This window comes from Pieris napi, chromosome 15 (assembly GCF_905475465.1).
Source record: "Pieris napi chromosome 15, ilPieNapi1.2, whole genome shotgun sequence".
NCBI classification, from domain to species: Eukaryota; Metazoa; Arthropoda; class Insecta; order Lepidoptera; family Pieridae; genus Pieris; species Pieris napi.
The window spans coordinates 11,177,909-11,190,577 of NC_062248.1; positions in this window are offsets into that span (position 1 = coordinate 11,177,909).

Below are 12,669 nucleotides of genomic sequence, written 5' to 3' on the forward strand. Positions count from 1 at the left end.
TCGGGGATGAGAAATTGTGACCTTCGATACTGGATTTATACTTATCAAATTTAGACGAACCACCGGCCGGTATATTAAAAAAAGTTTTTAAAGTTTAAAAAGATCTTATTAAATGTCATTTAGACAAATTTATCATATTATCATATAGACGAAATTTGTTCATCGCATCTAAAGCAAGAGGAAATGCAAGGTGCATGTGCAGGGAATGGAATCGACATGTTTTAGGTTGCTTTACGGTTTTCATATTTATCATCGTATGCACCTTGCACTACTTTAAATAAATAAATAAATCTCTATATACTTAGTTTTCTGTATCTATTTGATAAAGTTGTTTAATAATATAATATACAGTATTTACAATTTTTTAACCTACAAAGTAATAATAAGAATAATTAAAAAATATTAAAAAGACAACTTTAAATTTTTTAATTTGTTTCGATTTTCCTTTTAATTTTTTTAATTATACTTAAAGTTGATATTAACGTGATAATAATTGTATCAAATAAATAAAAAATTCGCTCGATAATTTATTTTTATCGGTAATGTCGCCAAAGGACAATATACTAGTCCGGATCAAAATCACTCCCAATCAACGTAAATAAAGATACTACAAAGTATTAGTTTATTTTTATTCAAGTAAGTCTTAAGAACGATTATTTTTTTACGGATACCAGGAAATAAATAAAAAAAATATTTATTATTTAGACTGATCTGCAACAATGTCTTCAGCGTGCGACTGTCATCCCTGATGTCGTAGGTTCGATCTCCAGCTGTGCACCAATATACTTTATATCTGCCGTTATGGGCGCATTTAACATTCGCTCCATCGGTGAAGGAAAACATCGTGAGGGAACCGGCTTGCCTTAGACCCAAAAAGTTGACGGGGTGTGTCAGGCACTGGAGGCTGATCACCTACTTGCCTATTATATTGACTAATGATCATGAAACAGATACAGAAATCTGAGGCCCAGACCCAAAAGGTTGTAGCGCAATGATTTTCATTTTATTTAAACTGATCTAGTTTTACTAAGTCGTGCAATAAGATTTCAACAATAACATTTTACCTAAAATAACTCTAATCAAAACAAAAAATTGAAACTTACATAAAACATTATGCATAATATACCAGCTGTAAACAAAAACTAGTTACTTTGTAATATAAAAGAAATTTCGCACTGTTGCACTTCTTCATAGTAATTTTTTCTTCTTTTAAAATTACTTTGAAGAAACGTATAGCAATTAGTTGAACAATGTAAATAAATAGAACCTTTTTAGGCAATACATTTAAACGCCTGACGATTGAAAATTGAGAAACTATATTAATATTGAATAAATAAGACATCAAATAATGTTTTATAGAGGACAATTTGAAAGACAGACGGCTTCATTTAGCTGCGTCTACGGAATTGAATTTATGTGACAGGCAGGGCTGTCACACAATATATCTTAGGAGCTTTGAGCACGTCACCAAACAATGTCGTATTTGTATGGCTCAAATTTTTAAGGGTTGTTTGTTTTCTTTCACAAGTTCTGGGGTCACAGCAGTATTGGCGGTTAAACGATTTTAACGCAAAGATCGTGGGTGGCGGAGAAGAAAACCACTCGGGCATTACTTTCTACGTAACACCCAGAAAATATTATAAGGAATATGCATGTTTTAGACTCTAGACTCGATTTGTGTACTTTTTTATTTAATTAATCAAAGTATGAACCATTGTTTTCTATGCACTTTTGCGATCTCATGAGTAGTTCATTGATCCCTTTAGTAAAAAAACCAGTCGGACGGGAATCAATAAATTCTGTGAAGTCTATTTGGACTGCCCCCCATCAGAGTTAAATTTTTTCCCTTGTAAGAAGTTGTCCAAATTTCGAAAAAAATGGTCATCTGTTGAAGCAAGGTCCGGGGAGTACGGAGGATGTCTTAGACATTCCAATTGAAGCTTTTCTAATTTGGTAGCCGTCTGTTGTGCAGTGTGTGGTCTAGCGATGTCGTGAAGTCGTTCAAGGGTTATGGATACTAGACCAATTATAAACGATGAGGAATTGAATCTGGATGATACAACTGTATTTCTCGGAATCACCATGGATTCAAAACTTCAGTGGTCCCCTCATATTAACGGATTGGCGAAGAGACTTAGTTCTGCAGCCTACGCGGTTAAAAAAATTCGCTCACTAACTGATGTCGATACAGCTAGACTTGTTTATTTTAGTTACTTTCATAGCTTAATGACTTATGGCTTATTATTATGGGGTCATGCTGCTGATGTCGAAACTATTTTCATCCTGCAGAAGAGGGCTATTCGTGCAATCTATAATTTAAAATGTAGGGAATCTCTTACACATAAATTCAAGGAAATTAATATACTTACCTTTCCCTCGTTCATTTTCATTTTCATATTTATGAAAATATTATGTATGTATACAAAAATAGTGATAAGTTGACTAGAATAGAACATACGCACAATGTTAATACACGGAACAAACGCAGGCTGCAATTTCCCCGTACTAGACTATCCAAAGTTAGTAATTCTTTTTTGGGGAAAGGGATACTCTTCTTTAATAAAATCCCAGAGGCTCTTTTATCTCTGCCTTTCAATAAATTTAAGAAATGTATTAAAGAAAAGCTGTGTAAAAAGGCTTACTATAAAGTCAACGATTATCTAGTTGATAAAAGGGCCTGGGACTAGTGCTAGACAGGCTACCTCTAATTAATTTGCGATATTTGTTTTAAAATAAGTGTTATTTGATGATTTGATATTTTAAAAGAGTACCGAGAGTTTTTTACGCCGGCTTTTTCTCTCGGCCTACACCCTCTGTCTTCTTTGCCGATGAGTAGGGATGCCTACAAATTGAAATTTAATGACGTGGAATAAGTGATACATGTATCTTATGTTCCATAATAAACATATTTTATTTTTATTTTTATTTTAAGTAGCAGTGGCGTGGAGCGATTGACCAGCCTAGGTTGTTTAGCCGCTAGCTTTTCCATCATGGTTTGCAATTGCTGACAATAGACATCAGCCGTAATAGTCTGGCCAAGTTTGAGAAAACTGCAATGAACAATACCGGCACTAGTACACCAAACGCTTACAAGTAACTTTTTTGGGGCTAATTTTCGCTTGGGGCAGGATTTGGCTGGCTGGCCAGGATCCAACCATTGCGCTGAGCGCTTCCGATTATCGTAAAGAATCCATTTTTCATCACAGATAATGATTCGGTTTAAAATACCTTCATTATTGTGCCGGTTCAGTAATGTAACGCAGCAGTCGACGCGCGTTTGCCGGTTTGCTTCAGTCAATTCGTGAGGTACCCATCTTTCAAGCTTTTTAATCTTCCCAATTTGTTTCAAGTGAATTAAAACAGTTTTATTATTATTATATATATTATTATGATTAAACATATTATATTTAAAAATATTCGACTTTTTGTTCCTCCCATACAAAACGCCAATTTAATATGTAAGGACCTAATATTTAGTACTATTGTTTTATCTTGTATATAATTTATGTTAGCTGTAGGATTACGAAAAAAATACATAATATTCCTCGTTTCACTACTGAAATTCGCTGCCTTTTTTCAAACAACGCATTATTACTTTTGTGTCAGTGTCCCAATTAATAAATAATATATAATTGACAGCCCTGACTCGCTATTTTAAGAATCACTTCTATTCTGAAATAGGTTTTTTCGGCGTGAGTTTTGAAGACAAGCGATTTAGTAAATTGGCATTTGGAGCAAAGGGCAGAAGTAATTTGGAAGAGTAAAGGCGTCGTGATGTCACTGTTAAGAATAAACTCAAAATATCTTTATTCATATAGGTAAACAAGTACACTTATGAACGTCAAAAAAGAAGTTAAATTGTTTGTAAATTTAAATTTACTACCAGTTCGCAAGTCAAGGCGTAGAGCGGGCAAGAAGAACAGGCAAGAAACTTTCCGCCACTCATTTTAATCGCTAAGTTTTGAGTCATACAAATTGTTTGAATTGGAGCAAATCAATCCCAAGGATAAGGACCATTTAAGTATTCGTCAAATTTATAAAAAGCTTTATTGATTAATTTAAGTCTAACGCTTTGAATAGGTACGTTATATTTAGAGATTTCTCTAATTTCGCCTGGGAGTTTGATGTAAAAACGAATACAATTTCCATATAAGGAGTGGTTTATCTTCTGAAGTCTGGTTGGTCGTACACTCCTATTAGTTCTGTTTCGCGTATTATACTGGTGAAAGTCACCATTTCTTTTAAAATAGTTTGTACTTAACAAATTACAAATGAAATATGACGAAAGACGTTATGTTATAAGTTATAATAAACGTATTTAAAATTGAACGGTAATGTCTAAAGACATCGGTTTCCGGTTTTAATTACATAAATAGTGTAAGTTTAAAGTGAAGAATCACCTGATGTCTCAGTGGTGGTGGCCAGGCAATTATATATATTTGAGCTAGGGGGGTTCAAGTATTACGTAACGAATTTTGGGGGGGGTCCTTTTGTAAAACGTTACGATACGTGGTGGGGATTAAATTACGCGTTATTGTTAATATTCGACTTTCCAGTACTTTACACCACATAATGGTAACTTTTAGGTACAATAGGTGTATACAAGAGTCAATAGGTGGTCACAAAACGTTTTACTATACTTGGGTACAGAAAAACGTTACGGCGCGTTACATGGGAGTCCAATAATCTCAAAAAATTGTGTGACGTAATACTTGAACGCTCCCTAAGACGGAGACTTTGTGTCTCAAAAAAAATTAAATATTTTCTTCATAAAACAAAAGCAGTCCTACAACCTATTTAGCTCTGAGCCTCAGATTTCTGTATCTGTTTCATGATCACTTGTAAATATAATTGGCAAGTAGGTGATCAGCCTCCTATGCCTAACACAGTCGTCGACTTTTTGGGTCTAAGGGAAGCCGGTTTCCTTCACCGTTCGAGCGAATGTTAAATGCGCACATAGAAAGAAAGTCCATTGGTGCACGGGGATCGAACCTACAACTTCAGGGATGACAGTCGCGCGCTGAAGCCACTAGGCCAACGCTGTAAATCAAATATATTTCCTTCGTACCCTTCGAAAAAGATAACTTTAGTATACATCTTTAGCTAAAATAATTTTCTTATCGATATTTTCTGTTAAGCTCTTTGACAGTTTTTCGGAGTTCTAATTTGTTGCTTTTCTTAAGGCCGTAATTAATCATAATGCAATTGCTTGGTTTAAAATATTTTATGTAAACTTCAGTTTGTAAAAAAGAGCATACTATTTCTGAAACGCTAATGGTTTCGGACTATCGGCAATGGCATCACAGCAGAGAAACTTAAAATCCCTTATTAATAGCTATAGTAGAACATATAGTATTATACTAGAACTATATTACTACATCTCGTATATACAAAAGCGCTGCGTACAAAACTACAGGTGTGCCAATAGTACGTGTAGATAAAGGGGCGCGGTGCATAGCAAGAGGAACAAGAAAAGAAGAAGAAAGAAGTGGAGCAAGAAAGTACTAAACTGGTGCCCAAGGTATGCAAAAGAGAAAGACAATTTAGAAGGTGGATAGACCAGATTAAGGAAACAGCAGGTGGCAAAGCACAGCGCAGACAGAAATTGCGGACCAATAAAGGGCTCACAAATATCTAGAAATGAATGAGATGACAGAAATATAGTATTTAAATGTAAAATATCTGAAACAAAAGGCTTTTATTATTATTAAAGTATGGTAATCCTGTGTCCACTAAACCTTTGTGAATACAGTCAAAACCGTTTCGACCACATCGTTTAGAACAACATACCGGTTATATTGACCAAAATCAAAGGTCCCAGCTAAATTCCATTGTATTATGTACTTAATAATAACGTCATCGGCTGTTATGACTATCGGTTTTTACGACTAAATATGAGTAGTCCCTTCGATGTCCTTATAACAGATTTTGACTGTATATACAAAACTGATATAAAATAAAGCAACTAGATCCTATAACAATTGTCTATGCATAAGTTAACATACCCGCCCTCTCTGTTCTATATAAAAATCAGCTCACAAAAACTGTATATATAATACTTGTATCCATAGAACACGACCTTATGGCATTAAGTTCCCCAAAACACACATTTTTATCAATAAAGCAGTAATAAAAGACATCAAAGAGGCAAATATTCGGATATCCGGCCTCAGGGAGTGACTGATAGTTTGCCTTTGTGAATAGCATTTCCAAAGTTAAGTATGGTAATACGCTATGGGGTTGAGAAAAGTTTTAGGATCGTTGGAATGATTTCGTTAATTCCTAAAATGCGACACAAAAATAATATTTATATTCATAAAAAGTAAGCTATTCTGTTTGGATATATCTGCTTAGTCAATCTTTTTGACTAAAGATTTACTAACCAGATAGACATTTCTGTCCGTTTTCGTCATAGCGTGAACTAAATACTAGTAAAAATGTTGTTAGACGACGTTTTTGTAAGCGACATCTGCTTATTAGCGTATCTGCTACAAAGTTATGTTAAAATTAAGAAAACAGCTGTTACATAGCAGAGATTGGCACTGTGTAGACAGGAATGGCGGGTTTTGGAGGGGGCCTTTTTCATAGGGGCACAGATACCTACAAAATAAATGTGTTTAAGTGTAAATAAAAAAATACACGGTACAACCTTTTTAGGTCAGGGCCTCAGATTTCTGTATCTATTTCATGATCATTTGTTTATCTTATAGGCCCTCGACTTTTTTGGGTCTAAGGCAAGCCGGTTTCCTCACAATGTTTTTCTTCACCGTTTAAGCGAATTTTTAATGCGCACATAGAAAGAAAGTCCATTGGTGCACAGCCGGGGATCGAACCTACGACCTCAGGATGAGAGTCGCACGCTGAAGCCACCAGGCCAACACTGCTCACTGTGTAATGTAAGTGTAATTGTATCTTAAATAAATTATTATTATAATTATTATGAGCGCGATACTATCAAGTATAAGCAATAAAATCGTTAAAATAAATAAGTACTTGAATTGGTAGGAAAGTATATTTAAGAAATTTTCTCATTAAATTCTGTCTTAGTGATTTTAAAGATTGATATTGTGATATTTACGAAAAGTCAAAGATCTTTAGCTATGCAAATCAAGGAACGTACTATTATATGTAGGCTTTAAATAACCACATATTAAAGTGTCCGTTTCGTGATCATTTATTTTTCTTAAAGGCCAAATAGGCCATAAGCCTTCTGTGCCACAAGCTGTCAACATTTGATTTAATTATTTATTTATTAACACTTCGTTGCATTACAATATAAAAATATATAAAAATCGCTTTCGAGCGATCTCTTCCAGGCAACCACCTTGAGAAAAGAAAAATAATGTATTAAATTAAGCGAATGTTAGCTCACATAGACAGAAAAGCCCCATTGGTCCACGTTGACCGAACGAACTCAAGGCTTGCGTAAGAATACCTCTTTAAACGATGTTTTTTTTAACAGTTCCAGTTTCGAATCGCATCGCATTATTGGCGTTTTATCTGGTGGTTGTAAGCATTATTTATAGATCGTAAGACGCAATAGCATCGTGGATCGATCTTTATTGCTTTATAAATAAAATTTATACCGCCAATACGTACATGGATGTGCCACAGTCTACGCACATTGTAAAGTAATTCAAAGTAAATTAAAACCTTCGTGCCACGTTATTTTATAGAACAAAGGGCAAATTTGCAGGAGGCGCATCTGATGTTAGGTGGTACCGCCCATGGAGTGCCCATCAAAAGAGGGCTCTCGAGTGCGTTGTCGGCGTTTTAACTTAGTTTTTCTTCTCTTACATACAATGGACATGTAACACTAATAACCTAAATAGAACGGCTGATTCAATTCCTTCAGAAAAAAATTCATTGACGCCACAATTCAGTGACAGTCAGTTTTCTGTACCTGTTTCGTGATGTCAATCTAAAAGGCAAGTACGTGATCAGCCTTCTGTACCTGACCCATGCCGTTAAATTTTTGGGTCTAAGGCAAGCCGGTTTCCTTACTATGTTTCTTCTTCACCGTTCGAGCGAATATTAAACGCGCACATAGAAAGAAAGTCCATTGGTTCACAGCCGGTTCTCGAACCTACGATGAGATCTGGTTTCCTTACAATCGGGGGTCAAGGATGAGAGTCGCAGGCTGAAGCCACTAGGCCAACACTGCTTAGTTCAAATCCTTATTGCACTCAATATAACAGGCATTTTTGACAATTTTACAGTATGTACTGGTTAAATTGTATGTACTGTGGGCTTTCAATGGCTGCTTTTAGTTGGACGTGAAGTTATGGAGCTACTACTCCATACGTTTACTGCATTTAGAGTACTACGATTGTAAAGAACATTTAAGACAAATGGTTGTTATTCATGTACGGCTCAGTACAAGGAAATGAGATGAAATTCAAGAGATATTAAGAGCGAAGTCTACGAAAGGTTCATTTTTGGTTCAAGTGCAGAGGCGCTAATTTACCCTAGAGCTGGGTCTTTCCTTGGTCATCGAATAAGTATCAAAGTACACCGAAGAAATGCTGCCAGCGTTTAAGGTACACTGCTACAGGGACCAAACTTTAAATTTGTTTTAATTTTCTTTTTATCATTTTTATTAGTACTATGTTGGTTAAATATTGTAACTACTGTATATTTGATTGTTATGTTTAGGTGTTATTTAAATAAATCCGAATATTATTAATTTTTAATACATTTCTTATTTTAAAATACCACCTGTATCGCGTCGACGTCCGTCGCCAAAACTGAGCGTTTCTTAATGCAGTTTTTCCAGCTGCCCACTGAAGTATTTTCGAACCACTTTGACTTAGGGTCCTTCAAGAAGAGAGTGTACCAATTCTTAAATGGCCGGCAACACATTTGCGAGCCTTCTGGCTAAGAGTCCATGGGCGGCGGTATCACTCAACATCAGGTATGCCTCCAGCACGTTTGCCATTACGACTTGTAATTTTTGTATGAATAAAGTTGGATGAGCTTCATTCATGAGGTATCAACTTTTGCATGAGCTTTTCAAATTAAAGTTTGTTTCGTGCGAAAAATATTTTTTCTAATCAACACTTTCTGGTTTACACAATTCATCTTCATAATATGTAATAATTAGGACCAATGTTTATTTATAGATTGGAGTATAATTGATCTAGGCGTTAACTACAATTAGACCGCCATCTATATATAATTATATCAAGACCTCAAAGGGCATTTACATACAAATAACATGCCCAAAGAAAATAAACAACAGAAAATTAATTTCAAACATATCGTAACCGATAGCAATTTCACGTATTTACACAATAAATTACCATTCCATCTCCGCGCTAAGTGTATTTCATGAATCTCCATTAAGTAAATAGGATTATTAAATAAACAATAATAAATACGACGCTTTAGGCATTTTATACATGATGCAGCAAAAGCTTGAATTACACTTCGCTGGTTCTACCCAACATGTATCTTGGCTTCTAAAATGATTCCACTTGTTTCTTAAGAGAATAATAATCTCTTTTGCAGAAAATCGCAGCAGTGTTGGCTTCAGCACGCGACTCTCATCCCTGAGGTCGTAGGTTCGATCCCCGGCTGAGCACCAATGAACTTTCATTGTGTGCATTTAACATTCGCTCGAACGGTGAAGGGATATATCGTGAGGAAACCAGCTTGCCAGTTTACCGGCCAGGTACAACCTCGACTGGTGGACAAGTACGAGAGACCAGCCTTATGACAGATGGATAGACGAGCGGGGAAGAGGCTGGAGATAGAAAATTGTAGAATACCTTAGAATACCCGTGGGAATAACTAAATAAAGCTATATTATTATTATTACTCACATACATTATGTAAGTAGTTTAATTCGAAAATTCAGGACCTGCATTATTCTGATTCCTACCTACTATTACCTTACTAGAACCTACTAACTATTACCTACTAGAACCTACTATTGATAAACATTGTTAAACGTTTTGCTCCAACCGTAGATTAGTATTCGACGCTCTCTGTACGAGCCAGCGTATATCAAAATACTCCAATCTATTTAGTATTTCAACAGGTGTCAAACTAGCTTTGCTATTGAGCTTTAAGATCCGTGCCATTTTGGGTTAATAAACAATCTGGTACAGCATTTATACTTCCTTGTACCTTATGTATTAATTTGAAGCATTGATATAATAATCATAATACAAAAATTAGAAAAAAAAATATACTTTTATAAATAAGTTTGCACTTCTTGCGCTCACCTTATCTAATTTAATTTTTTTTCTTACTGTGGTTACCTGGAAGAGATCGCTCGAATGCGATACGGCCGCCAGTTGCTCTCCTGTTTATTTAATAATTTTAATTGTACTGTATTTCTGTATACTTGCAACGAAGTGTTAATAAATAAAATAAATAAATAATTTATTAGCATATTTAACACTGTCCTTCGACATTCGACATATGCAATCTCAGGAACTAGGTTCTTTCCATGCCCTCTTATCGCGAGCTATCTTTCGGTAAATCATGATTCTATCTCTTTGTTTGTCTTCCGTAGTTTTATAGTGCTAGTTACTTAAAGCAATATTTATATTCCTCTCAGACGATAGTTTTGATTTGAGTTCCCATGTCAATATAATTCTTGAATTCCCGACTCATACAACTGAGTTCTATCACTCCTCCTCTACTGTGCAAAGTATCATGCTATAGTGACCAGTTGATATCAGACGAGCTCAGTCTTTAAATTTATTTAATAATCTTCTTTTTGATCATTTATTCTGCCTCGTAATAGCTTCTTTTACACATAAATTGTGACACATTTACCAGTGAAAAAGCTTTATATTTTATGTATATTATTATTATTTTTTTATTTTAGTAATTAGTTAGTGTTACATGTTATTTTATGTTCCTTTTTGGTAATTATTGTACTCCTTGTACCCTCTGTAGGTGTTTCTTTTTTATTGTTCCATATTAGGGTTGCCTGGAAGAAATTGCCGAAAATAAGGCCGCCATTGCCTTATAACTTATGTAACCTGCTTTTTAGTAAGTAAGTGTAAATAAATAATTAAATAACAGTTGAGAGTGTTGAGAAATTTTTGTAATATTTTGGGATACTAACCCAAAAAATATATTACTTATTATGAAGCTACAGTTTGAACGATGGAAATTGCCAAGTGTACAAACGCTTTTTCGCTCACAAGCAAATTAAATAACGTGACAATATTTGCTCAATTTCAATAAAACTGTATCCTCAGGGATTTAATACTTTTAACCCATTTATAAAACGGATATTAGAATGAATGTATAATAGGCTTTTAGACATCTTTTATTATGATAATTTGTTATAATATGTACACTTGTATTTTGTGCCATACCTGGAACACCTAAGGGTTGATTGACAATTCTGTTACTGTGATGGAAAGAGAATTCTGAAAGTAAAGTAAAAGTAAAATTTATATCCAACACACAAATACACAGTAGTAATCTACATAGTAAATAATAATAATCTTACCTTGTATTGGCGATACTTATTAGTTGAGCGAGGAAAGCACCAGCTCTGGAGTCACCGGCACTATCTATTAGGCGCCAACTTAAATTGTTAATTAGACTGTGCACTTGACCCCACGACCTATTATTATTATTTGTTTTTAATTAGTCAAAAAAAATCGGTTATATATAAATAAAAGTTTAAAATTTGTGTTTTACATAATAAACACACATTGTACACTAATATGTATTAACGTTACAGATAACGAAAATTACATCGAAATGTTAGACAAAATAAAATAGATTTTTGGACATCGTCGATTTATTTAAATTTTATACAGAACAGGGGGCAAACGGGCAGGAGGCTCACCTAATGTTAAGTGATACCGCCACCCATGGACACTCTCAATACCAGGAGGCTCGCGAGTGTATTGCCGGCCTTTTGAGAATTGGTACGCTCTTTTCTTGAAGGACCCTAAGTCGAATTGGTTCGGAAATACTTCAGTGGGCAGCTGGTTCCACATAGTGGTGGTGCGCGGCAAAAAATGCCTTGAAAAACGCTCAGTTGTGGAACGGCGGACGTCGAGGTGATACGGGTGGAATTTCGTATTCTGCCTCGACGTCCGATGATGAAACTCAGATTGAACTTTGTCAGGGTATTTTCATTTCAAAAATTGTATTTAAATGAAGTATGGTTTTATAAGATCATAAAACCTGTGCCAGTAATCAATTCAGGTCCTAAGTAAACAGACGTTAATACGAAGTTTCAACCTAAAATAATATTCGTACGTGTTCCGCGTACAAATTGCATTAATTTTCTTGAAGATGCTTCGAGAGGAGAATTAGAAAATTCAAGAACAAATGACACGAAAAGACATATTTCATTTTATTTACACTAAATATTGTAGATTATATATATAGTTATTTCTTACTAAAATTATGTAGAATGTGTTTTTCCTTTATTAACCTTATGCTCACAAACGGAATTAAATTAAATTAAAGGGTTCTTATAAATAAATAACCTTAACATATAATAACTAAAATATATTATTATTATTTACACTTAATTGATTTGGAAATTTCTTGAATTCAAAGATTTTATATGTTTTTTACTTGTAAAAATTACCATATATTAATAAGTATACATCCCCTGTGCTCGCATAACTTAGATGTCTGTACAGCGCCTTGGGTAGAATTCCTAGCGAGGGCCCATATTAA